This window comes from Equus caballus, chromosome 3 (genome assembly GCF_041296265.1).
Source record: "Equus caballus isolate H_3958 breed thoroughbred chromosome 3, TB-T2T, whole genome shotgun sequence".
In the NCBI taxonomy this organism is placed as follows: domain Eukaryota; kingdom Metazoa; phylum Chordata; class Mammalia; order Perissodactyla; family Equidae; genus Equus; species Equus caballus.
Genome location: NC_091686.1, coordinates 7,083,696 through 7,111,153, shown reverse-complemented (window position 1 = coordinate 7,111,153; position 27,458 = coordinate 7,083,696).

Here is a 27,458-nt window from a genome sequence, read left to right as displayed (position 1 = left end):
TTAGTCTTCTGTCAGACTGAGGTTTTAAACACAATAACTCAAGTGGGAAACTAATGAGCAAAAGAAGGGTTCATCTGTTTCCACTGGGCAATTTCTTATCATCTCTTGACTTAAAAATCAATCCGATAGAGAAGAAAATTACATTTTGCATGACCCTGGAGGCTGTTCCATTCAGGTGCTTAAAAAGGAATACCGGTGTTTAGATTTCGTAAGTATCCCTTCAGAATTGACCAGGACACAGGAGAGAGGAATCTTAATTGAGGTCCCCGCATCCTGGCAGTTGTTCTGCCCTCCCCAGCCCCAGTCCCAGGGTGAACAGTGCTGATCCCCAAAGAGGCAAAAGGCAGTAGGTCTGGGCTTCCCATGCCGTGCCCGCTAGACCTAGGCTATATTGTTTTTCATCATTCCCTTCTACTTACCCTGGTCTATTTGGTAAATACCATTTGGGGGCAGGTTCTCCTTGTTTCCTTTCTTTTTTTGCAGGGGAAGATTCACCCAAAGCTAAAGTCTGTTACCGATCTTCCTCCTTTTTCTTCCTTTTCCCCTACAAAGCCCCAGTATATAGTTGTGCATAGTTGTAAGTTCCTCTAGTTCTTGTATGTGAGCCACCAGCACAGCATGGTTGCTGATGCACGAGTGGTGTCGTTCCATGCCCAGGACCTGGACCTGGCCCACTGAAGTGGAGCACACCGAACTCTAACCACTAGGCAATCAGGGCTGGCTCTGCTTGTTTCTTATCACGATTACTGTGAGGTGTCCTAGCTGGACTTCTTGTATGTCTGACTGCTGCCAAAGTAACATGGACCTTTCTTCATGGCCATTGTTTCCACCTACTAATTCAGACACTGGACTCCTCTCTGCCCACGTGCTCCTTCTGTTATTTCCATCTCTCAGCCATTTTCCTTTGCCCATCCTCTTCATATGTGCTGATTCTTACCCTCTACCTACTGGTTCTAGTCCTAACCTGGCCTCTAATGCTGTGTGATCATTGGCAGTTTGCTTCACCTTTCTGGGCCTCATGTGTGCATCTATACAATGAGAGAGTTGGACTGGATCAACAGTCCTAAACCCAAATGCAGGTTTCAGGAACAAAAAAATAAGATGGGTACGGTTTGCTTGAGTATTAAATAATACTTGAAAACAGTCTTCATTTTCCCATGGAAACCTACTTGCCTTTATTTTTTACTGAGACACATGGACCTCTCTGTCTAGCTCTCATTTTCCCACCAAGGGCAGAGACAGGGGCTGAGGAGTAGCTTACAGTTCTCTTCACTCTAAGAACGACAGCACAGATGTGATGACGTATAGTAAATGACACCAGCCTTCGTGTTAGGAGGCAATAGAGAGGAGTGGGGACTGTGGTAAACTGGAAAGCAGGGCACACACCCAGGCTAAGGGAAGATACTGTTGTGCAGCCAGGCTTGGCACAACTTGGCTCTCCCTACCCCCAATAGGATTTGGAAATTCAGATTTTTAATACAAAATCTCCTAATGTTTTATTTCATTTAAAAATTGGCACTAATTCAACTCTAAATTTTTTTTTTTTAATTATCATATTAGTGAGCACAGAGCAGGCCTAACAAAAGAGGCCAGTGGGCCATATTTGGCTTATGGAACCCCACCATCTGCTTCCTGGGATGGCACTCAGGCTTGTAAGAGTCCCTATGTGTTTCCCTTTAATAAGTCAGCACCTCTTAACCGTGTCTTCACTCCACGGAGTTTCAGCACTCGCACATTCGGTTTACACTAACCCGGCAATCGTTCCTTCATTGCTTTGCAATTCCTCCAACGGTCTCGTTTCTGTGCTTTATCTCATTATCTGGATTGGGGGTTCCTTAGGCTCCTTAGGATAGACCTCAGGGAGGCTTGCTAGATGGAGAGGCCCAGGCCCTGCCCTCAAAGGGAGAAGATGGGAAGGTGTGTACCTGACCAGGGAGGGCCAGCCCAGTGATGGGCCTGAGAGCAAGAACGCCCCCTCCTCAGGTCTCCATGACTCCAGTCGTTTTCTTTAGACTCACCTTCATTGTCCCTTGCCTCAACCCCTGCAGAAGCCCCTGACTGAGCCCGTAGAGCTCCTCTGGTCCCCTCCAGGCCTTTGGACTCACTGTAGCCAGAGTGATCTGATCGTCTTCCTCTGGCCTACTCTAAACCTTTTAAGGGCTTCTCATTGCTCTTTGGATGAAGACCCCAATCCCTCATGGGGCCTAAGAAGACCTGCCTGGTTTGCCCACCCCCTCTAGCCCCATCTGCCTCATCCCCCTTGTCTTCCCTATTTCGTGCCTTTCAGTTTCTCAAACACACACAGTTTCCTCCCATCACTGGGCCTTTGCACATGCCATTCCTTTGGTTTAGATCCCGCCCTTTCCTGGTGAAACCCTTCTCAGCATTCAGGTCTCAGCAAGAGCAGTGCTTCCTTGAGCCCCAGGCTGGGTCAGGCTCCCCCGGGGCTGGGGGAGCAGGGGCTGGTCTGTCTTCTTCACCATTAACTCCCCAGCAGATTGCACAATGCCTGGCACAGTGCAGCACAAAATAACAGTGCAATGAAAGGCCAAACAAAGGACTGCTGAAAGGGTGCGATTGTAGGACCCGCTAGGTCCCTCTGTCCTGAAAATCTGCCCTTGTGTGACTCCTCTATCACAAGGGAAGGTGTTTAATTTTACAATAAGAAATGTGGTTAAAGGAAAAGCATCCCTCTGTCTCCTCTCCCTGAGAGGAGAATTCAAGGCTAGGCAGGGTGAACTCTTGGCGACCAGGACCATGCCCTCTGCCCGATCATTTTTGGTCCCCCACAGCACAAAGTGCCACCTGGAATGACACGATGTATACAATAAAATGCGTTTTCATCTTGAGGGGGCAGCATCTGAAAGGCATCCTGCTCTCCGACACCTTTTTCCCCAAAGCGTGGCCTGTGGTCCAGCAGCATCGGCATCACGCGGGAGCTTGTTAGAATGTAAACGCCACGTGGACGCGTGCTCTGTCTAGTTCACTCTTGAGTTCCCACTGCCTGGAGTGGGGCCAGGCACACATAGGCGTTCGATAAGTGAGGGAATGCATGATTGAACGGAAGAATGCTGGCACAGAGGGATGTTTGAGTGAGGGAATGCTGGAGGCGAAGGAAGAGTGAATGAGTGCCAGAATATTGAACACACAAACACCTGCCACAGGTGTGCAGACGGTGGCTTGTTCTCTGTGGGCACAGAGCCCCAGAGCAGGGCTGAAGACACCCCTAACAATTCCCCAGAACAGAAGGTGGCCAATGGCCCACCTGGCCTGACTGGTGGCGCTTTGACTTTGATAGAAGAAAGGGCCCACCCAGGAGGCAGCTGGACTGCTTCCCTCTTTCTTGGCCTCACCTAGGCAGGGACATGGGGCAAGCTCGTGTTCAGGCATTAAAAAAAAAAAACAAAAAGCTGTTTGGTCTATGAAACAGGTGTTCCTGTCACTCCCAACCTCAACAAAGCTTCCTTAACCTGATCCTCACCTGTTGCCGTTATTAATTGAGCCAGCACAGCCCCAAACCCCAGGCTCACCTGTGCTCCTTGCAATGGGTCCCATGAGCCCATCCAAGCCACGGAGAGAGGAAGAAGGAAGGTGAATGACCAGCCAGAGGTTGGTGACACATCTCAACCAAGGCCTTCATCTCCAGGCAAAACACGAAGTAGAAACGACATTTTCTTACTAGTGTAATTCGCAGGAGAAATAAGCCCGTGAAATATTAAAAGCTGAATGTGGAAAATGGAACATATTATATTGTTTGGTAAATTCCCTATCATCGCGATGAAAGTAATAATAGCTAAAACTTTGGAGCACTAACTTTGTGCTAGGCACTGTTCAGGAAACTTACTTAACTCATTTTACCTTTGTAACAATCCAATGAAGAAGTATTATCACTCTCCCGTCTGACAGATGAGAAACTGAGGCACTGGGAGATTAAGTAATTTCACCCAAAGTCACGCTGCTGTTGAGAAAGTGGCAGAGCTGGGGTTCAAACCCACGCCGCCAGGCTCCCCCAAGTGCTCAAGCGCTACACTGACAGCCTCCTCTTTGGTCTGCAGATTCTCGGATGCGGGGATGCAGGCATCCTTTCAATCTGCAGATCTGCAAGCATCTGTTAGGAACGAGGCCCTCTGTGCAGGGGTCCAAAGGCAAAAATAGCAATTCCTTACCCACGTACAGTGTTGTAGAAAGTACTCCTCAACGGTCTGATGATTCTACTTAGGGATGTGGACATCCGAAGGCCGGAGAACTTACATGCCTTTTACAAGGTCCCACAATCAGAAACAGAGCAAGTTAGAACCTGAACCTAGACGTTCTGACCCCAGACCCGGTGTTATTTCCGCCCTAATATGCTTGTTTAAAATACCAGAGGAGATCAGACCCACGGACATGTGAAAGGAATGAAACAAGATAGAAATGACGTGTGCTTTTCTAGAACATGTTCGATAGCATGGGGATAGACATAGGTGACCAGCATGTAATGGACTAAGTGCCGCCATCCTGACGGAAGTACTCGCCTCCTTATCAGCCCCCCTGGAGAGGTGTGGGAGCGTGCTGTTTTAAAGGAGCAAATTTAAAACATCTTGTGAAATGCACAACTAAAACTGGCCACAATTTCCACTCACAAGAAAGTAATATGCCAAGCCGCATCCTATTATCTAGAAAGCCCTGGGTGCCAGTTTGTGAAAATAATTTCGGGTCCACATTTCTCCCCTGAATGGATCGACTTGCCCACTGAAAACGTCACCCTTTTGTAATGAACTCTCATTAAAATGCTCAGTTAGTGACGTCGACAAGTGTATCCCTAAGAGAAGGCAAGAACTCTGGGGCTATAATGGCGTGGTCTATCAGCCTTCTTAAGACATTGATTAACCCTCACTTGCCAGGAATCATTAGCAAACCAATTGCTATTTTCTGATAGTTCTGAAAGGAGGCTAACTTTTAGTAAATAATCATTGGCTGCTTTCCCGGAGAGAGAACCAGACTGAAACGGCGCTGAAACGCTGCATTGGTTTATTTTTCCGTGGGTGCATTTAGGAAGAGATGGAAATTGCATTCCAAGCAGCTAATTATAGGATAAGTGTGCTCACTTAGCCAGGCAGCCAGCATGTCAGCTCTGCACAGAGCGATCACATTATATACATTTTCTGTTCTCTGGATAATTAACAGGATCAAAATATTACTGTCAGATTCGAGGGGAAAATTAACACATTATCTTAATTGTCTTTTCTACTCAGGTACCAGGCATTAACATTTCAAAAAGACCGTGTCTAATGCACTGGAATTTTAAACTGCGGTTCCTGAAGATGCCGTTAATCCTGGTCCAAACTTTGATCTACTGTTGTGATATCTTTGGACCCTGGTTTCTCTGTGTCACTTTGGAATTATTTAAAAATGGAAACACAGGCTGGAATGGTGCGCTGGGTCCAGCTCGTACCGCCTCACCAGAGCCGACTGCTACATTTTCAGAAACTTCTTAACCTGGGTTAGACAAAGCTATTATTAAAAAGCAAACTGTAAGGGCTGGCCGGGTGGTGCAGCAGTTAAGTTCACGCACCCTGCTTCAGCAGCTCGGGGTTCGCCGTTCAGGATCCCGGGTGTGGACCCACGCACAGCTTATCGAGCCATGCTGCGGCGGGCGTGCCACATATAAAAGAGAGGAAGATGAGCAGGGGTGTTAGCTCAGGGCCAGTCTTCCTCAGCAAAAAGAGGAGGATTGGCAATGGATATTAGCTCAGGGCTAATCTTCCTCAAATAAGTAAATAAAAATTGAAAAAAACAAAAATAAAAAGTAAACTTTATAGGGGCTGGCCCCGTGGCCGAGTGGTTAAGTTCGCGGGCTCCGCTGCAGGCGGCTCAGTGTTTCGTTGGTTCGAATCCTGGGCATGGACATGGCACTGCTCATCAAACCACGCTGAGGCAGCGTCCCACATGCCACAACTAGAAGGACCCACAACGAAGAATATACAACTATGTACCAGGGGGCTTTGGGGAGAAAAAGGAAAAGATAAAAAAAAATCTTTAAAAAAAAAAGTAAACTTTATAAACTCACAATTAAAGAAATGATAACACAAAGGAGATAAACACTTAAAACTCACCACTTCCTAATTATTTTGCTACGTTGTACTCCTATCAATGTTATCGAGGTTGCATCTCTTATGTCTCTGTAGTGGAAATACTATATGAGGGTGACCTGGCGCTTACGTTTTCCCAGGTCTGCGTTCACTGACATTATATTGGGAGCTTGAAATCAGCCGTGGTGGGGCATCTACACCATGGGAATTGGCAAACACTACAAATCAAGGCTTTGTTGATTGTCTAGACTAGGGGTTGGCAAACTATAGCCTGTGGGCTGGATGCCTATTTTAGTAAATAAAATTTACTGGAACACTGCCACGCCCATTCATTTACATGTTATCTATGACTGCTTTGTGCTACAATAGCAGAGCAGGGTCGTTCCTACAGAGACTGTACGTTCTGCAAGCCTAAAATATTTACTATCTGGCTTTTTACAGAAAAGTTGCTGTCTGACCTCTGCTCTATATATTAAGAAAGTGATGGAGAAAATGTTGATGATGCAGATGCAATTTGTAAGTGTATCATGTCTGTAGCTACTATGTTTGTAACTAGCTTGTGTAGCTAAAGAAGCTAGAGATATCCATCTTCAGGCATGGCTGTATCTAGGAGTTCAAATGATGTCATTGGACCTCTCAGATTTATTTTCTTCTCTATTCATTTTATTTTCAGGCGGGGTTTACCATGATGTGATAAATGGCTTCTCAAAGTCCCTGACTAATATCCTAGCTATAGTTTCATAACCCCAGCTAAGAGGGCAACACTTTCACAGTAGCAGCAGCAAAAGCCTTGTGTTGTAGTAACCTGCCATGGGTCATGTGCCTATGTATGAGCCAATCACAGAGATGGAGTGTTCTGATTGGTGAAGCCTGAGACATGGGCCCATCCTCGGAGCTGGAGGTTAGGATCATCATCAGCCCCACTTGAGTGCCCTAACTGAGAGGGAAGGAGTGTATGTGGTTCTCCAAAAGGAAATCAGGTGATTTGCTAGAGAACTAGATGCCCTAACCTTTGGATGCTGGGCAGAGAGAAGCAGCAGAGGCCCACGGCAGACAGCATCTAAGCCCTCACTGCTCAGAGTGGTCCATGGCCAGCATCACCTGGGAGTTTGTTAGAAATGCAGGATGACAGGTCCCTTTGCAGACTGCTTGCACCAGAATCTGCATTTTGACACGCTCTCCAGGCGCTTTGTATGCATATTATGGCATGAGAAGTGCTGCGCTTGGCCCCACTTTTCACTCTGCAGGAAAGCAAGGCTCAGAAGGTTCCATGACTTTTCCAATGTCACCCAGGTTGAGTGCTAACTCTGCTGCAACCAGAATTTAGTTCTGAGCACCGGCCCCCTGTTCTCGCTGGCACCACAGCACACCTGCCAACACGAGTCCCCAAACAAAACTGCTACAGGTGTTCTCACTGAGCTCTTTGGCTGAAGCTGTCTTGACTTCTATACCCTTTCAAGAAAGAGACTTTAAGATAAGACCAGAAAAAAAATAAATAATTCCCAGTGTTTCCAAAAAGAGCCTGTCTTTAGCTCTCCATTGGCAAGGAATACAAAGTTAAACTCCCAAACTATTATTTACACACACGTTGCTGGTGTTACAGCCCCAGGCACCACCAGGTGGTCTTGTTCTGTTTATGTTGGGCTAACACTGAATCCTGTGTATTTTCATCATCATTACCATTATCGCAACAACAACAACGGTGATAATAAACATATATTTTTAAAAGCTAACAGTGCTCTTTACCATTCTTGGAGCCAGAGTGGAAATGCACAACTGTTAGGGCTCTCCCCTATTTTCTTACATGTTGACATCAGGAATGACACACATGGTTAACAGATTTTCCACATGTTTTTCGCCTTGGCTGACATCTCCCCACTCAATCAGAGAGAAGCCTGTGATCAGAGAGAGTGCTGACTGACTGCTTAGAGGGCATGAGCCTTCATGAAAACACAGGAGTGACAGTTTATATAAATATCCTGACACTTTTTTCTTATTCTTCCCCCTCCCTTAAATTCCCGTTTTTATTTTTTCTTTGAGCTTAAAATTAATATTTTCTTTGTGGGCATGTAACATCCCGGCATGCCTCAGAGCTCACTCAAGCATCTTGTTAGCATCCTCCACTTAATTGGATCTCTTTCTCTCTTACCCGCGTGGGATTCTCCTGCCACGGGTTTCCAATCGATCTAATGTCAAAAAATAAGAAAAAAGACCATCTCCCCAAATTACATAGTGTAATATATCGTTTCCTTCAGTAGAATAACCACAAAGATTCGGATTTAGGCCGGTGTTATTTCGGAGGCTAGGTCTACCAAGTTCCAATTATTTGGGTAATTTGAGCAAACAGACCCTCTGTCATTTGTCCAAATTAGTTGGCTAATTGCAGCTGTTTGGTCCTGACCTGGAGGCATTTTGGCTGCTTCCAAAGCACAGGGAAATAAATGATGTCGTTTCCTTTGGAACAACATTAAAGTTGGAAAGATTTTAATACGTGCAATTTTCCCACCGATAACATTTTACTTTCTGGACGCCCTGGAGTGGAAGGAAGATTATGCTCTATTGACAGAGGTGAAATCATTTTTTTGGTTCGTGGTCTCAGAAATCTGTCATAATTATGTAGTACATATTTCCAAAAACTACTTCAGCAACCCAAGGAGACCGGTGAAGTACTCTTTTCTAGTCATCCAGATAATTCCACCTGGCAGCAGGCTGACCCTAAGCTCTGTCAACATCCACCTAAGATCTTATGGGATTCAGAAGTTTTCCCAGGTTGGTCCTGGGAGTGGAATTGGCTGTGACACCATGCCTTTCTCAGCACTGTATTTTCACCCAGGGTAGAGCTTCTATTTCCTTTGTCTTCATACTTGCTTCATTCCGTGGTTTCACTGAGTCTCTGTTCCCCTGTGGCGCCATGGTCCCGGACTTCGGGGGGACTCAATGAGTGAACGGTGGAGCCTTGGAGCCTTTCTGAATGTGTGTTTCCTTTGCTTACTCACTCCTCTGAAAGCCCGATGGGGCTGCCTCTTGGCATTTCCTGACTTGCCCCAAGAGCAGCCCTTACTAGTGAAATTCTGAACTGCGCCCCTACCCCTACCCTGGTCCCAGGATACTAGACAAACATCTCTAGTTCACCTTTGCTTAGAAGCCATAGAAACGGGTCAAATCAAGAACTCTGCGTTCAAATCCTGATTCGGACCATCTTGCTGTTTGACCTTAGGAGAGTGCCTTCATTTCTTTCGGCCTCAGTTTTCCCCATCTATAAAATGGAAGGCATCGGTTAAGGTCCCGGTTAAATCCAAAACCAAGAGATTAATCCATTTTAAGAGAAGATCTTCATACGCTAGAATTTAGAATATGGATTTTCCCACTTCTGAAAAGATCCCAATTATTATGCACCTGTAAGATCTAGCAAAATTATAACCAGTCTTCATAAAAACAGCAGTGGAATCCTGGTCCATAGCACATAAACGGCAGTGTCTTCCCTCTGCAATGAATGTTTTTGTCTCTGCTCCTGTGAGTGTCTAAACACTTCTAAAGAGAAAATTTCAACTCTGGATTTTCCCTTTGTGGGCCAATCTTTTGAACTGCAAATATATGAGCAGGGACTATTTATGCATTCCACTTCTCCTGTACATGTTTGTTTGACTGGTAAGATGGAAGGTAAGGGACTATTTACAGGTATCTTTGAGAATAATGTAAGTACACAAGGGGGCCAGGAATAATAGGTTAACATCACAGAAAATGTAGGTTGGGTATAAACTTCCCAGCGGTTTGCATGATTCAATTATGAAGTAGCATCCCAAAGGAAGGGCTTTGATCGTCGGCACTGGAGATGTTTTCAATTTCGTTGGATTTTTGAAAAATCTCTCAGAGTGGTCTTTGCAAAAACAGGAGGAGAGACTGCTGAATTTGAGGTCTTTTTCCACATTCATTTCTTCTTTTTTTTCTCTCCTTGCTAATTTCTTTGAATAATCGTTACAATGAAGTGTAACAAAGGATCCATTCAGGATTTCAGAATAGCCATGGCATATGTGTATTTTGTAGAGTGCTGTATAAACTTAATCCAACATCGTCCTCTCCTATGGGAGGTGGAAATGTTTAACTTATTACTTATGACGTGTGAGTGTATTTAACTTGCTTATCACTGACTCGAGCTTTCTTGTAGACCGGAATACTCCATTGCCATTTTCTTTCTTGTTCTTATATTTCTGGTTAACTGTTTTAAAATAAAATAGGACACATGGGAAAAACACCAAAAATATGTAGTTTAAAGAGTTATATTATAAGGCCAACATCCTTGCAATCACTACCCAGATCAAGAAATAGGACTTCGCCTATCACCCTAGAAGACTTTGTATGGCCACCATTCCACTCACAGCATCCTTCCTCCCCATGACCCTGACTCTTGTGCCACTTTCTTGTCACCTGGGCATCCCTAGACATTAAAGTTTAGTCTTGCCCATTTTTAGAGACATTTTATGTTGAGGTTTTTGTTTGTTTGTTTTGCTGAGGAAGAGTCACCCTGGGCTAACATGTGGGCCAATCGTCCTCTATTTTGTATGTGGGTCACCACCACAGCATGGCTGCCGACAAGTGTTGTAGATCCATGCCCGGGAACCGAACCCAGGCTGCCAAAGCCGAGGGCACCAAACTTAACCACTAGGCCACAGGGCTGGCCCCTGAGACATTTTATGCTTTTAAAGTTTCTTTTCATCTATAGGTTTTCTCTCCTTCCTTTTCTGCTCCTTAACTATTTCTGTTGAAAGAACTTAGAACATTTGAACTTAGAGTTTCCCGGTCTGGATTTTGCTGATTGCAAATTCAGAGTGCCTTTCAGCGTACTCTTCTACCTGCGGTTTTCCTGCAATGGGACTTGGAGGCTGGACTGGATGCATGCTTGGGCTGTTTGGGAAGAATATAGTTGGTGGCATATATCTATATGGGGAAGCACATGAGTGTGTGTCCCTTTTGTGATATTAGCAGTCGTAGACATTCAATGCTTAGATCTTTCCATTCATTTGAGTTTGTAAAATGGTAATATTATAACTCTATCATTTTTTTCATTTAATAGAAATATGAATATAAAGAGATGCTTGCTTTCATCTATATTTGATTGCCCAGTGGCACAGTTTATATATGAAATGTTGGATAAAGGTTTAATTCTTTCCCTGTATTTACTAATTTTCAAGATAACAAATTGGCTCCCTATCACCCCAAAGGTGACCAATTCATATCTTTTTTTTAGGAAGATTAGCCCTGAGCTAACATCTGTGCCCATCTTCCTCTACTTATTTCTAGGACACCTGCCACAGCATGGCTTGATCAGCAGTGCAGAGGTCCATACCCGGGATTCGAGCCGGTGAACCCCAGGCCACCAAAGCAGAGCACATGAATCTAACCACTACCTCACCAGATGGGCCCCAAATTCATATCCTTAAACATATCATTATAAAATGTCATCAAAAAAAGAGAGAAAGAAACAGATCGAGCACCAGAAAGAGATAAAGAAAGAAAAAACGAAAGGAAGGAAGGAAAAGAAAAGAAAAGAAAAAAGAAAAGAAGTTCCTAGGTATAAATCTGACAAAACATGTACAGGATCTGCATGTGGAAAACTACAAAGCACTGATGAAAGAAATCAGAGACGATCTAAGTGAATGGGGAGAGATTTCACGTTGGTAGATTTTGTTAAAAATAATGTATCAATATCAATTCATTAATTGTAACAACTGTATCACACTAATGTAAGCAAAAGTGGGTGTGGGGAATATGGGAACTCTCTGGCCTATTTCTATAATTTTTCTGTTAACTCAAACTATTCTAAGATAAAATATTTATTTACAAAATGTCATTATGAACTCAAGAATTTAAATATATTTGATGGTATTCAGTCAATTGCCATTTTTTTTGTTTTTGAAGCTTAAATTGCCCCATTTTTGGCCTCCTCAAAGTTGGCGCTTGAGTCCTTTTCACATGACCCAAGTCTCTGAAATTTTTCTGGATAGCTGGTATGACCAGATAGTCCCAGCTCATCGTTCACGCTCCCGCCGCAGACGGAAAAGCAGTCGTTTCTGTAAGAAGGGTTTCTTCTGTTAGAGGAGATGGCATTTCAGGGTCACAGTCCCCATGCCAGGGGTGGCCATTCTCAGAGCTCTTTAGCGGATCTCACGAGTTCATACCGATGATTCCACTTCCAATTCAAGACCACATTTACCGGTTTTTAAAAAAAGGAGCCTAGCCTCTTCTTTGGTACATCTGTATCCCTTTTTCCCACATGGAGAACCCAGGTTCTCAAGGACACAGGGAAAGATAAAAATCGGCACGTCCCATGTTACTCATTTACTTTACCCCAAATTGCACAACGGTTTCAGAACAATACTGTCACTACCACCAGTATAATTATCGGGAAAAGTTTAAAAAGTTTTCCATGTGCTCTTCTCGCTCTTCCCCGAGCATTACAGCCCTTACAGATTATGCTCTGCTCCTCCTAACCCTGATTTCTTCTTAGTCCCACAAGTGACTGCATGTTTAGAGCTTACCGCCAGGCCTTGGGTTGACTTGCCAGTTATTTGGTTGTCTGAACTTATGTTTCATAAACTTTCTCAGGAAGGGCTCATGGGAACCATATTCCTTGAGTTCCTGTATGTGATAACATTCATCTGTGTCCTTTGTACTTTAAAGTTAGTTTCATTAAATATACAATTCTTGACTCACATTTTCTTCCCTTGAATTTCTTAAATATTTTACTCTATTTTCTTCTGACATAAAGTGATGTCATTGAACTATCTGATGTCTAGTTCTCTTTCCTTCATAAACCACATGTTCTTTTTCCCAGTTGTCTAAAGACTTCACTCCTTCCTCCTTTCCTCTCTTTCTTCCCTCCCTCCCCTATCCCTCTCTTCCTTCCCTCTTTTCTTCCTTCTTTCCTCTTTTTCTTTTTTCTTTCTAAGCCCAATAATTTACTAGAGTATGTCTTGTTATTGGCAATTTTGGGTCAATATTCTCAGATATGCATTGTGCTCTTTCAGTGGATAGTTTCAAATCTTTTTTTTCCTGTAACGTTCTCCTGAATTATACTGTTGAGTATTTGTTCTCTTACCTTGTTTCGGTTTTCATATTTAAAGGCATTCCCACTATCCATATGTTGTATATCCTTTGCCTATCTTAAATATTTGTCACTTTATTTCAAACCCTTTTTAGCTTTTCCTTAATTTCTTCTATATTTTTTTGTCTTGATCTTCTACTATCTAAGGCAAAATCTGTCACTTTTATACTTGTGTTTCTTCTAGTTTAATTTTCACTTCTGAAAATTATTTTCTTAAATTTCTAATCTGCTTATTCTTGTTGCCTCATGTCTAAATTTTTCTAATTTTGATTTATATTGTTCTTTTGTGTCCTGCATATTTTCTTATTGCCTTTTAGCTCATTTTAAAATTGCAGTTTACAGTTTCGATTGGTTTTGCGAGCATATTTTCCTGGTAAGCTTTCTTTGTCTGCAGGAATGCTATTCTGCGCCTTTTCCTCGTAATAACTTTGTGTAGGATTTATCTGTGGTACATATTTGTTACTCATTACTATATAAAATTTGTTTTCCTGAACTTTTAGAAGGAGGCGCAGTTCAGGGTACTTTCGTAACTTCGGAGAGTTTTTGTGTGGTGTTAAGAGATAGGACGGCTTACTTCCTGCCCCCTCTTCTCTCCCCCGTGTACTCAACCTGCTTCTTCCTTTGTGTCTTTTGACTTTCTCCTACTTAATTTTGATTCTGCGTCTGCCAGTTGTTCCTCAGTGGGGGTTCTCCCCTAAAAGAAGTCCCGGCATGCTAGCGTCCGATGTGGAGAGGAGCTAGATTCCGGCAGCGCCTTCAGCTTTTACGGTGGACCCCTCGTCCTCAGCCACTCTTAGATTGGCCAGAACTTCTTCCAGTCTTAGCTACTCTTCTCATATTGGTCTTCCTTGCTTTCTAGTGAACACTTGTTGGCTATTTTATGATTCTTCTCTTTCCAGGTTCATCGCGTCCTCTGTTACTTCCCTCTGTTTCTTCCTGCACAGGCCTAGGGTCATTGGTTGTTGTAATATTGTGATTTATAAGAAGAAATATATATTTGGTCTTCATCCCCACTTCTGGCACAAAGCTCGTAAAACCCATGGAATTTTCTAAGTGATAAGAGCAATAAAAGTGTCTTGATGTTCATAACAAATCCCTTTCAGCTGCACCTGAGTTTATGTTAATAGAGTGACTTTTGGAAAGCACTAAAGGTTGGGGGCTGGTTGCCAAGGGACCCAACCATGGGATTAGAGGGTTGGAACTCTCATTCCCATGCCCCTGACCTCTGGGGCAGTGGGAGGGGCCAATGTTCATCAATTAGGCCTGTGTAATGAAGCCTCCACACAAATCCCAAAGAGTGGGCTTGGGAGAGCTTCTGGGCTGGAGATCTGGGGAGAGTGGCACGCTCAGAGAGCGATGGAGCTCCCTTTCCCATTCCTTGTCCTATGCATCTCTTCCATCTGGTTGTTCCTGAATTATATTCTTTAATAATACACTGGTGATCTAGTAAGTAAAATGTTTACCTGAGTTCTGTGACCCACCCTAGCTAATTAATTGAACCCAAGCAGTGGGTCATTGGAACATCTGATCTATAGCCAGTTGGTTAGAAGCATGGGTGACAACCTGGATTTAGGATTGGCGTCTGAAGAGGGGGACAGTCTTGAAGGACTGAGCCCTTAACCTGTGGGATCTCACGCTGTTTCCAGGTAGATAGTGTCACAGTTGGGTTGAATTGTAGGACACCCAGCTGGTGTCACAGAATTGCTTGGTGGTGTGGAAAAACACACACACCCTGGAATTGGTGTCAGAATTTTAGTGGTTTATCTCCACCTACTTGTTTTGGGGGGGTTCCTGGGAATACTTGACACATAGTTTAATTACAAATGTTGTCTGTAGGTTTTTGGCTTTTCCATCTAGTTGCTCTATTTTTGTATTGGGAATTGGGGAATTACCACAGCTACTCCCTCCTTCTTTTCAGAATTTCTCCATTCCTCTGACCCATTACCACACTGATTCTTCTTTTGATACCAAAGGAATAAATATTATTACATACAAAATCTGACACGGAGAACATTTCTAGTTGTGTTTAGAAATATTAATATATAAAATGAGCATTCTTAACTTATGGAATCTGGTCTTTTTTGGAAAAATTTTAGGAAAGAAATAACTCAACAAAGGGAAATAGAGTCACAAGAAAGATTTTTGCTAATCGTACATTTTGGAAGGCTGTTCATCTTAAATGATTTTAAGAGACTTTAATAAAATTTTAAAAGCTGGTAAAATAAAAATGTTGACTTCTGTATTTCGTAAACGTGGTAATTGCATAGTCCTTTCAACTCCAGACACTGTTCTTCACTAACTATTGAGAACCTTGGTGGTCAAGGAAAGTCAACCTAGGTTGAAAATGATCTGAATGCTTGTTTCTCCTTCTTTTGGACATTAAATATAGACATTAAAAGTACCACCATTCTTTAGATGGGAGCTTATACAAAGATGTCTACCAACTCTCTAAATAAGACCAAATCCTGCCCTATAGAGTTGGCTGCCAATAGCATGGAAGGGTGATCGATTCTGACCTTTGGAGTCACCTCTTTTGGGTGCTATCAGCTGATCATGTGACCACCACCACACTGGCATCACAGGGCTGCCCCTCCCTAAGGCCTGGACTGTGTAGGAACACTGTGCTCTTCCCTTCATTCCAGCAGCTGGGACCAGTCTTAGATATTTAAATGAAACATTATCAGATATTTGACCCAAGGGAAAGAAATCCAGGGTCAAGTCCAACTAGATAATCTGGCTCATCCATCAGCATTCTCTTATCTTCTGCTTGGTTCCTAAGAGCAAAGATTCTTAAACTGTTCTTCCTCGAGAGCCAGGACCACCTAAATACGTCAGTGTTCCACATCTCTGGTTTTAGAAGAAATATAGTTGAGTCTAAAAATCTTAATATACCATGAGCTCTTGAACAAAAATAAATTTCACGTAATTTTGGAGTTAAAAGGGAACTTAAAGGTTCCCCCCTGGGCAAGTCCAGTCTCTTTTTTACAGGTGATGAAATGCAAGTTCAATTATGTTAAAGGGTTTGTCCAAGGTCACGAAGGAAGTAAGGAACAGAGCCAAGGTCAGGCTCAAAGCCTGGATTTTCCAGTTCTGTGATTTTTCCATCTGCAGCATGTAGAATCCTGTCCTTTGAGACACTCTTTAAGAAAAGGCCTCTGACCATCCATCTCAGCACTAGCAGCAACCCTGTTTTCTGTAACAGCTTCTGATGCTCCCCAAACAGCATTTCTCAAACTGGATCCTTAGGCCCCTGAGATTTTTGGGTCCATGAGAGTTTGATTTTTGTTTTCAAACGGGATTGACTGAAGCTGGCTATAAAAGCCAAATAGACTCACCTTGAAGTGGATCATCAGTATCACAGAGGATGGCAGTGTCATCCAATGTCAATTATATTTTTGTTCGGTTCCTGTATAATAGTGTTTTTCCTTCTTTAGTTAACGTGTAATAGTGTTCTTTCTCTTACTCACAATCCTTTCTTATATTTTTTCGTACAGCTGATTAGGATGACATACACAAATTCCTCCAGCTGCTCCCTCTCCACTTCCCCTGCCCTTAAGAAACGCTACCACTCGTCACTGTATTATGCAGGTCTGAGGCCTTCTGTCTCATTTCCGGCAAAAGAATGGAGTGTCCTGAGACCAAAAAAAACTCCACGAGGAATGGAAATCTTGGAGTAAGTTTGTTTTTAGCAAATAAGTGCTTGATATCAAGTTATCCTGCACTTTAAGCCTTTTGCTTAAACCTCATATCTGATGCCTCTATATTCCAAAGCAGTGGGTGTTTCTTAGGTGATAGTCAAGGGGTTGATTTCTGACCTTGGACCTTTTGGATGACAAGTTATCTTAATGAGTCCCAAGTATCATGGATAAAACCAGTGGCAGGCCTGTTGACACACACGGGTTATCCCTTCCCTCTTTGGGGCCATATGCTTTGCACTGTGTTTGTGTCATGTGAGCAAATGGGCCTCGAGGGGAGAGAGCCCCCTGCTGAGACAAGGATGGTGCCCATGCTCCAGGGGTTGCCAGCATCATCCAGTGGAGAGGCCCAAGTTTCTCTCCAAGGGAACAGGGTGAGCTCTCCGGTGGGAAGCTGGTGTTGCAGCTGGGCTCATCCATTCTGTGCAACTTCCTCCCCAGCGAGGATCGCTGCCAGGGAGGAAGAAGAGTGTGCTATCCTCTATTCAGGTAAGACAGCCACTGTTTCCTGGGTATATGCAGATTTCGCCCTGAGGAGATTGGTTCCAAGAGGAAGGTTTTTCTAAGTTTTTGGCTCTTCCCTGACTGACTCAAGAGTGGAGGAAGGCGAGGGCTGGCTCATGGTACAGTGGGGCCCCGAGTCTCAGCATCAGAGAGACCTTGAAGGGGCTGTTTCAAGGGCCTCGAGCAGCTGGGGTATTGGCTCTGCCACCAGGTGGGGACTTCTCCAGAGACTGGCACTTAGAACATGCTCACCGGAGTTACCCACCACTGTGAACTAAAAGATGTACAACACTTCATTCATTCATTCATTCACTCACTTTACTGCTTATAAAAGAGCATTCATAAATAACACAAAATGTTGTGATATTTATAACATTTCTATAGGCTAAGTTTTTAAATAACACTTATTCCTGAACACGGAAGACCTTTGAGAAATATTTGGTGAAAGAGTGAATGAATGAATGAATGAATGCATGAACTCCAGAAGGGCAGGATGCATGGTGGGAGGAGCATGGCCTTGGAGTCACACAGAGCTGGGTTTGACTCTTGGCATAACCACAATGAACTTGGACAAGGGCACTACTCTCTCTGACCCTGATTCTTCATCCGTAAAATGGAATACCACTCCTTGCCGTGAAGGGTTGTAAGACTTAATGAAATCCCCTCTATAAATGGCGGCACTTCTGTCAATAACGCAGAAACTGATTTAAAGCTCCAAGCATGATATTTGGCACATAAGAAGTGCTCACTCAAAGTTAACTTCTAGTTTGTTCGTCTGTGTTACAGATGAGGATTTTGTCACCCAGGGTGGTACAAGGACATTCAGCTGTAGCTAGTGGAGCAGAGATTTGAACTCGGTCTCTCGGCTCTTAACTTGAGCTGGAATGGGGTGCTGAGGAGGTAGAACAAACTTCTGAAAGGAAGGGAGGCGGTGCCCCGCTCCCTTCATGACTGATGCTTCAAGGCTCAGGCGTGGGAGGACAGGTTAAATATCTAGTGGTAGTGCCTGCATGATACTCAAACACCCGGTCAGTGTAGACACTTCTGGAAAAAAATGTTTAAATTGTATGGCGGTCTTGTATAGAAAATATATTCAGATTAATTGGCGGATCCCTAACCCCCACCTTGCTCCAATTTTTTTCTCTGTTTTTCGTTCCTATTCTCTTTCAAATGATGGACACTAGCAATAAAAAATATGAACCTCCTTCCCGGGTTCTTTCTTGGTAAGTGGTAAATATCTGAGTAAAGATGTGGTGTCATGAGTATGGATGGAAAGTGGAAAACCAAGTGTATCCTTTAGACGTCACGTTGACCATATGCTTGAAAGTTTTCACCCACCCTGTCCTCCTTCAGCTGGACATTGCACAGGCTCACAGGTCTTCCTTTTTCTGACCACTTAAGTTCTTTCCCTCTGAAGATGGGAAGACTAATAATATTGATACACACATACAGTCACACTCACTGAGAGTGAGGGAGGGAGAGAGAGAGAGAGAGATCATGTGACTTCTGTGACTTCCAGGTTGGAGGTGGGAGGGGTTGGGCATGGCAGTAAGGAAATAGCCGTCCCAGTCCCTCCTGTTTGGCCTACTTCTCCCCTCTGATTCCGGATTCTAAGGTGGCTCCCCCACGGTGGAACTGCCTTCTTCCCGTTCCCTGCCCGTGCTTCCCTTGGAAACTCTCTGACGAACTCTACTGCTCACCGATAGGACAGTGCCACAGATGACAGCCCTTCGTGTCTCATGGTCCTGGAACCTACAGAAACCTGGCAGTCACGACAGAGGTTGACCCAGGTGCCTGGAGACCACACCATGCAAGTCTCCCACCAGTTTGCTTGCTCTTGGCTGCGTCCTGGCCGTCGCAGTGCGAACTGGGAACTAGAGCCCTGCTGGTTCTCAGGCTTGGCCAAAGCTCTTGTGTCTCTCTGGCTCGTGATAACGGTTGACTTGGTTCCATCTGTTTATCTTCCTCTGGAGGTGTTCTTTGATGTCACACATGCCCGATAACAATGCCAACAACAATAGTGAGTAACGCTCCTGTGCAGTAAGCGCCCCACCTTGTGCTGGGTACTCCATAGGTCCTTTACAGAGTTTGCAGATGAGAAAACTGAGGCTCTGAAACATTGTCACTTTCTAACATCACTCATCCATTTAGTGACAGTGTTGGGGTTCAAATGTGAGCCTCATTTATTCTATAACATGCATCCCTTTCTTTACACACCCACCCCCTCCAAGTGTTGGACATGCTGCTGGAAACAAGCAAGATAATTGTAGGGCCTCCTAAGGCAGCACACTGAGTCACCTTGAATCGGCAGTGACTAAGACATTTCCTTTCGAACACTCCTTCAATATCACTGATTACGTGAAGCTGGAACTCTCAGTTGACTGATGCTGAGCCTTTCACACCTGTCTAACATTTGTTAACCTCCCCTTTTAATAAAGAGACAGCAGCCTCAAGCACTGAGCTTTAGGCAAGCAATTATGTCCAACTAGAATTTAATAGCATGGTTGTTTTTATACTTATATTTATTTTGATGGTGACTTTATTTTTATTCCAAGTGGTATTAGTTTCCCATTTATGGTAATGATGAAAAGTTTCCTTTTAAAATACATCAATCTAGATTTTTAAAAGTGAGTCAATTTTTTAAAAATGTTAAATAAATAATAGAGTGGATCATATACAGAGAACTAAATAAAACTGGGGCTCAAATGACCGAAATGTTGGGAACACTGCCCTACTTAATGTGTCACAAACTGTCACCCACAGGAAGCCCAGCCCGTGTTCGGCACAGAGGGACGTGAGGACCTGCTGGTGCTCCTTACACTTTTGTTGGGCAGACACTGTTTTGTGCTATTATAGTCCTTTCTCAGAGTTGATTCATACAACTCTTCAAAATATTCAATAGACAGTTGCCCAAGGCTCCAGCCTTCATGAGCACCAGGCTGCAGGGGGATGAGGTGGGTGCAACAGTAACTGTAATGCAAGGTGGGATGTGATAGGGGCTGAAGTGAAGCATGGGCAGAGTGTGGTAGAGTCTCCAGGCATGTGGGGTCACTTCTGGAATCAGGAAGACTTCCTGGATGAAGAGGCATTTGAGTCAGGCTTCAAGGAATGGGCAGCCATTGACCATGTGGATATGGGAGTGAGGAGCCGGGAGCAGAGAGAAAAGTATCCCCAACAGAGAGTGGAGAAGTACAGCCTGAGTCTGGAAAACAGCTGGTATCCAGTTTGCCTGGAGCACTGGGTAGGAGATGTGGCTGGAAGGTAGATTGGAGCAAAATCATCAAGGTCCTTAAAAATAGGCCAGGAAGATGGGGCTTATTTTAGAATGAGTGGGGATTCACTGAAGGCTCCCCAATAGGATCAGTCACTCATAGGACTCAGTTGCCCCGGAAACCTGCATTTCCCCCAAATTTGTCTTTTCCTTATACAGGTTCCCCCCACTATCCGAAAGTTCACTTTACCTCACTTCACTTTTTACTAACTAAAAAGAAATCCAAAGAGGATTTTCGCTTTTATGACAAAAGGTAGAAAGTGAAAATAGCGTTCCATGTTTGTTTTGCAGGGAGCCATTTTAGAGGCAGCAGCATCCTCATCAGCAAAAGCGCCTGCCCAGCTCCTGCCCAGCTCCTACCCAGGCACTACACTCAGCATCGAGCATCAAGCCGCCGGAGCTCTGACCTGCATCTGTCAGCATATGTGCTTTATCTCGACTTATTTTGGTAGGGTATTTTTGGGGTCTGGGAGTGTTTGGAAACGTTTCCCATATGAATTAATGGTAATTATTTCTTTGCGTTATGGCATTTCCGCTTATTAAAGGTTTCATAGGAAATCTCTGCTTTTGGACAATGGGGGAAACCCGTGTATTAGGCAAGCTACTGCTGAGGCCTCATTTCCATGCCCAGAAGTCCTGTCCAAAATGCCTGTCATGCAGCTTAAAATTCCATCAATATCAATCCACTCCTCTGGGCTCGGTGTTTCCGGGTGAACCCTCCGGAGAGGCAACATGTTCAGTTCGCGGATGCTGCTTTGGGCATGGAGAGTTGGGCTTCAAGTGGACAGTTACCCAGGATTGGAGGGTTTCGGTATTTGGGGCTCATAGCCATCTTTCCACCCACAAAAACCTGAGAGTTTCCCCTTTTCTCTATTTTTGCCTGATTCTTCACGTGGAGGTCACAGAGGGTCCACCACCAGAAACCACATTGATGGGGAAAGTAAATCAGTTTGTACAACCAGGTGGTGCAGAGATGAACTCTTTTTAGGGCATCAGCCTATTCATCTCTGGATGCTGGAGGAGAAACCTTGAGGCCTGGCTTTTCGGGTACCCGGGAGGCTGAGTTTTCTTCCCTGTGTTTTGTAGTTTTGCCTTGTGATCTCATTGTCCGTGGGGCTTCATGTGAGGGAAACTTGTGGGGGCTGGTTTGGGAGTACCTCCTTCCAGAGTAGTCGTTTCTCTCTGCCCGGTGCCCCTGGGGATATTCCCAGCTGAGACCACTCAACCTGTGGGTTCCAGATGAACCCCAAACCAGAGTAAGAAGAGTCTGTTGTGAATTCTCACAAGAGATATTGACATTTTTTCCCCACCCAGGCCGAGGTCTAGACAGCCGAGCTTCTTCAGTCTCTCTTTGCTGGAGAGAGGGTTGCCTAGTCCATCCTGTCACTGAGGGTGCCACTCTTTGAGTGTCCCAGCTTTCTGTCTACATAAAGCCTTAACTCCTATCCCTATGTGGCGGTAAAAGCCCAATTCTGGTGGTAAAACCTCCTATTTTGCCCAGATTGGCTACCGCGAACCCCACCCTGGGGCAGCTGCAGTATCGTTTCACAGACAGCTCTCAAGACTTCAAATGCTTCTTTGTTTTGAGCCTTTGGGGATTTCCCTGATTTCTCTTTTTTTCTTTTTGCAAGCTCAGCTTCCTGCATTTGAAAGGACGTTCATGATATGTCATCCAGTCGTTCTGGAGGTTTTGTAATCAGAGCTTCTTCAGGTTATCTAGTTCAAAATATTCCCAGAATGAAGGTCTGTGAAGGAAACTGAAAGCCGCTTCTTCACTAGCTGTACCGACCCTGCCTGGGCTGTGGCCGAGTGTGCTCAGAAAACCAACGTTTGGAGGGGATTTGTAAGAGTGAGGAAGAAAGAATAGAAAATCTGACTTCTCCTTTTCAAGTGAAGAAATAAATTAGAGTTGTTCTGCTCTCTGAAGGAACGATGGCATCAATGGCAGCACATCTTATTGTGGGACAGTATGGTTCCTTTTTCTTAAATCGTGGAAGAATAATGCAATCGAGAGAAGGATATTTCATTTTAATCGTTTACATCTGTTCACAAGGTATAAAAGGGTAAAATAAGATAAAGCAGTGCTCTCTTGAGAAGTCCATATTTGCAAAGGCTTTGGCATTCATGTGCTTATTAATTGTCATAGATTGTCACTGTCATCAAAAGAATACTGTATAAAATATAGTGGCCTTTATGGGGCTAAGAGAGAGAATTTCAAGTTTCTCTCTTAACCTGAGCCACTTAAAATGAAAAACAAAGGCCATTAAATCCTGTTCACTTGAAGTGGATCCTAAATATAGTTTATTGGGGCTCTTAATTCACCCTGAGAAATGCTGTAATTATTAAAAGTGTCCAAGCTGTTAACTTGAAAACAACATATGCCACATTTACATAATGATTTGCATATAATTTCCGTGTAATTCATTTAATGTCAAAATGTCCAGTTACGCTTCCAGCCCCTCTGCCTTTTACCCCCACGCCCTTCCCTGGCCCTACTGTGTTAGATTGGGGCGTCTTCCTTGCTGGAAGCTACGTGTGAATGGGCTTCCAACAGACAGCCAGATGGACATAGTCTGTCATTTTCGTCAAAAAAGGTTTGGCCAAACATATTTCTTTTTCCAGACTGGATTGGCTCTCTTGACTATCTGCAATGTGACACAATGGATACCAGTCAGTCACTTCTGCCTGAGACATATGGGCTCATTTTGCAGATGAAGGAACTGAGGCTCACAGAGTTTCTGGCCGGTAGAACTCTGCTTGCTTTCTCTGCCCCAGCAAACCACAGGCCTCCAGCTGGCATACCAAAGGCTTTCTCTGACATCTTCTACAACATAGAAATATGACTGTCAAAAAAAAATAATAAAACACATCATTTGCATAGCCCATGTGATTATTTGTGAGACCAAAGACATAGCTCCTGGGTTTGCCATCGAGGACAGGGAAGAATTCTCCCACAGTGATTCCATAAACGTATTTGTCTAATGTGAACGGGCTAACGTTCTGTATAAACTAATTGCGGTCCCCCAGACACACCGTGCCTTTTCTAGCTCCTGGCCATGTTTTCTGCAGGGACTACCTTCCCACCTCTCCCCTCTCCCTGCATCTCTATTTGCCTGACACCGACTCAACACTCACTCTTCGGTTTGCACAAGACCACGATGCCTCATTCCATGGCCCTGTGAGCAGGTTTGATGCGCCTTGAGTGAACTCCTAGATTGCTCTGTTTGACTTGGGTTCCTCTGAAAGCAACCCTTGGTTACACAAAGACTTGGGTGTAAGGAGTTTACGTGGAAAGTGATCCCAGGGTGCAGGAACAAGGGAGCAGAGAAAGGAAAGCCAGGAAGGAGGAAAAGCAATATTAGGGTGCATTATTGAGGTTGCTACTGTTTCCGTGGGCGCTCCATTCCACTGGGTCCTCCTGGGAAGTGTATGGAATGGCGCCGGCATGTGCACCTGAAGCGTGGGAAGTGAAGGCATTCACCCACTGGGTCAGTCCCTACTGGCTGAGGGTTGCCCCAGGAATTGCTCATTTCTCTCACTTTCTAGCTGTGCAGGCACATGGGCTGAGCATGCTCTCCAGGGCTTCTGCAGCACTGGGCACCAGAAAACAAAGTGTGTGACAGGCAGGTTGTTCGCTGGAAGTGAGTTGCAGCCTCCCCGGCACGGTCCACGCAGCCCTGGCTCAGATCAGCATCCAGACAGAGTAGAAGGTTAGTTTGTCACCAGATGTGTCTAGCATGGCACTGACATCTCACTATTGCATTTCTTTCCTCCTCTAGGTTCTATGAATAGCCCCATTGTGCAGATCAAAGACGGAGTCCCAGAGAGGTTAAGGGACTTACCCAAGGTCATACTGAGTAAGTGGAGTTGCTGGGCCTCACACTCACGTAAGTCAGTTTGCAGAAACCAAGGCTGTCATCATCATCGTAGAGGGTTAGAGAACTGTGGGACCTGTTCTCGGCTGTGTGTGGGTGTGTGAACTTATTGTGTACCTGTGTGTGCCCTCTGTGTGCACATGTATAGAGAGAGAGGAGGTTAAGAACACAGACTGGAGCCAGATGACATGGGTTCAAAATCCAGCAGTTATATCTTGTCTGTGTTATTTTAGGCTCATAACCTAATCCTGTCTGTGCCTCAATTTCATCACCTGTAAATTAGGCATAATAGTACCTACCTCAGGATTGTGAGCACATACAGGGGTAATGTGTGTGAATCCTTAGGACAGCACATACACATGCTTTTTATGTAAGTGTTACCAGTAACAGTAATAACATAACAATGTTAGCAATATCCAATGTTTATTGGTAATAATAACAATAGGAGCATTTACTGAGTGCACACTTTGACACAGGGCTGTGAAAACATTTCTGACTTAGTCCTCTCGACTTCACTGTGAAGTAGGTATCACTATTTCCATTATAGGTGAGGGACTGAGTCTCAGAAATATTAAACAACTGGCTCAAAGACAAATATCCAGCAGAGGTCAGAACAGAGAGACAAACCTTGGTCTCCATGCCCTCCTGTCTCACGCACCTTTTGTGGGTTCATCTGTTCATTTGGACAAATACCTCTCATACAGACTTGAATTTTTTTTTCCAAATTGGGAATGGTGCCCGTCTGCCTGCCTGAGAAAAGTTTGCACAGAGCTGCTTTTAAACGGCGACCCCTGGCAGCTTTTTGATTGCCACTATCTCTTTGAACATTTGGAATTTGTAATGAAATCACTTTCCAACCCTGATTCATCCCAAATTCAATATTCTGTTTCCTTTCAGCTTTTTTGTTTCCGCAGCAATGAAAAGATTGGTAACTTTATAAAACATCTAAAAGCGTGGTGGAAGTTTCCTGGGGCTTCAAGTGTTGTGTTCTGTTATCTTTGGAATAACTTTGAAGTCCCACCGGTGTAATAGAAGCCGTTATTATGTCATGGAGCTGATTAACATGCCTGTGGGAAACATTAATTCATGCTGACATCATAGCTGGGTTTGCAATCAATCAGTTTGTTTCACTTCTTTTTGCCCCCACCCCCTCCCCAGCAACCCACCCCCCCTAATGTTCTTCGTGTAAAGGTGATGGGTGCTGACTTTCTGAGGATGATGGAACATGCATGGACACCCCTAGATGAGGCTGAACTTAACCGTAGCCGCCCCTGCTCCTGACAGCAAGGGGAGGAAATGGGAAAACAAAGCTTTTGGCAGAAGCACGGAGGGAGCTGCTGGCCCTCTGATTTGCCATGAAAGGTTTTGATTTAGTTGGCATTCAGACTCTTGATTTTTAAAACTTTTTAACTCAGTAGTCAGCATGGCTGCCTGAATCCATTTGGTTCCGGTCATTTATGATTAAGCTGATTGCTGGTGGCTCTCGTGTTGTGGGGAGCCACGCTGGCCTTCACTGGCTAAGGCTATCACATTCCAAAATATCTCTTTTTTCCACTCAAAAGTACATTTCATTGACAAAGGAGGCTGTAAAGAGGAGAATGCAGACTCCTATTATCTCAAATTGTTAATATTTAACATGCGTTAAAGAGCTATCTTTCTGTTCGCCACGTGCAATTAATTTAATCACCAATGCACTGTTAAGTATCTATCAGAAATGCGAATTTTTTCACGATGTATTAATCTGGTAATGATGTCTTTCCTTTTACCTTTAGATTTAGTATTATTGTTTTATGTTACATGGAGGGTTCTCCTGGGAGCCAGGGAGAAATTATAAGAAGTGTTTGGAAGAACCTAATGCCATCTGATTTGAGTTGGGGAAAGTTGAAGACATTTCTGGTTTGAACACAACTTAGGGCTCCCTTCCGCCCTTCAGGGCATGTGTGGTCTGCTCTCCTCCCTCACTCTCCCCTCTAGACCTATGTAGCTCTGAACATTGGGATGATCATTTTCCTGGGTCAATTTTTGACTTAGAAGATGGAAACTATTGTCTGTGGAGCACCAAGGCAGGAGAAAATTGGGGAAGCAAGGTTTTATTTTAACTGCATATGTGGATAGCTGCATTTTCCTAGCTGGGGACCACATTGCCACAGTTATAAGCCCCCAAAGCTCCCTACACTCCCCTTTTGAAATGCTCATCATCCTCACAGCTGCCTGCTGAGGGTCCGTCTTCCCCCATTAGACTTAGGCTACCTGAAGGAAAGCACATGTCTGCCTTGTTCACCAACTTATCCCCAGTATTGGGCACATAGTAGGTTCATTGAATGAATGAATGATTTAGTTGAACCTAGCAGGAAACAGAATCCACTCAGATGCTTCAAGAATCTTTAATGGATGGATGACTTCAGAGCCGTGGGTAGCGTCAAAGGACTAGACAAGGAATGATGAAACAAGCAGAGACCAGCAACAGTGGGAAGCTTGAAAGGACAAGGAGAAGGAGTGGTGTTACTGAAGTCAGTGAGACCTGGAGCCCTGCAGGAGAGCCACTTGCCAAGATCTGTGGTCATGGAGGGTGGCAGCCCCCACCAGGGAACATGGCCCAGAAAAGGAAGGATTAGAGATTCTAACTTCAATGTCTCTCTCCTCGTATCCTCCGGTCTCCTTCTGGCTCTTCCCATTGACCAAACTCAACTGAAATCCAGCTGGCAGAGGAACCTTGCTAGATACAAACAAGGCGAAGGACAAAGACAGATCTGAGATGGGGATATAGCACAACGAAGTATCATGTAAACCCTTCTGTCCGGAACACAGCCAACTGGAAGGAAACAAAGAAGAAACTAAACCCCCAAAATAGATGGCACGAACCCATTTTGCTCCTAGAGGGGCCTCACAGGGAGTGATTTTGTTTATTCTTATTCTACAAACATTATTAACAGTCTTGGA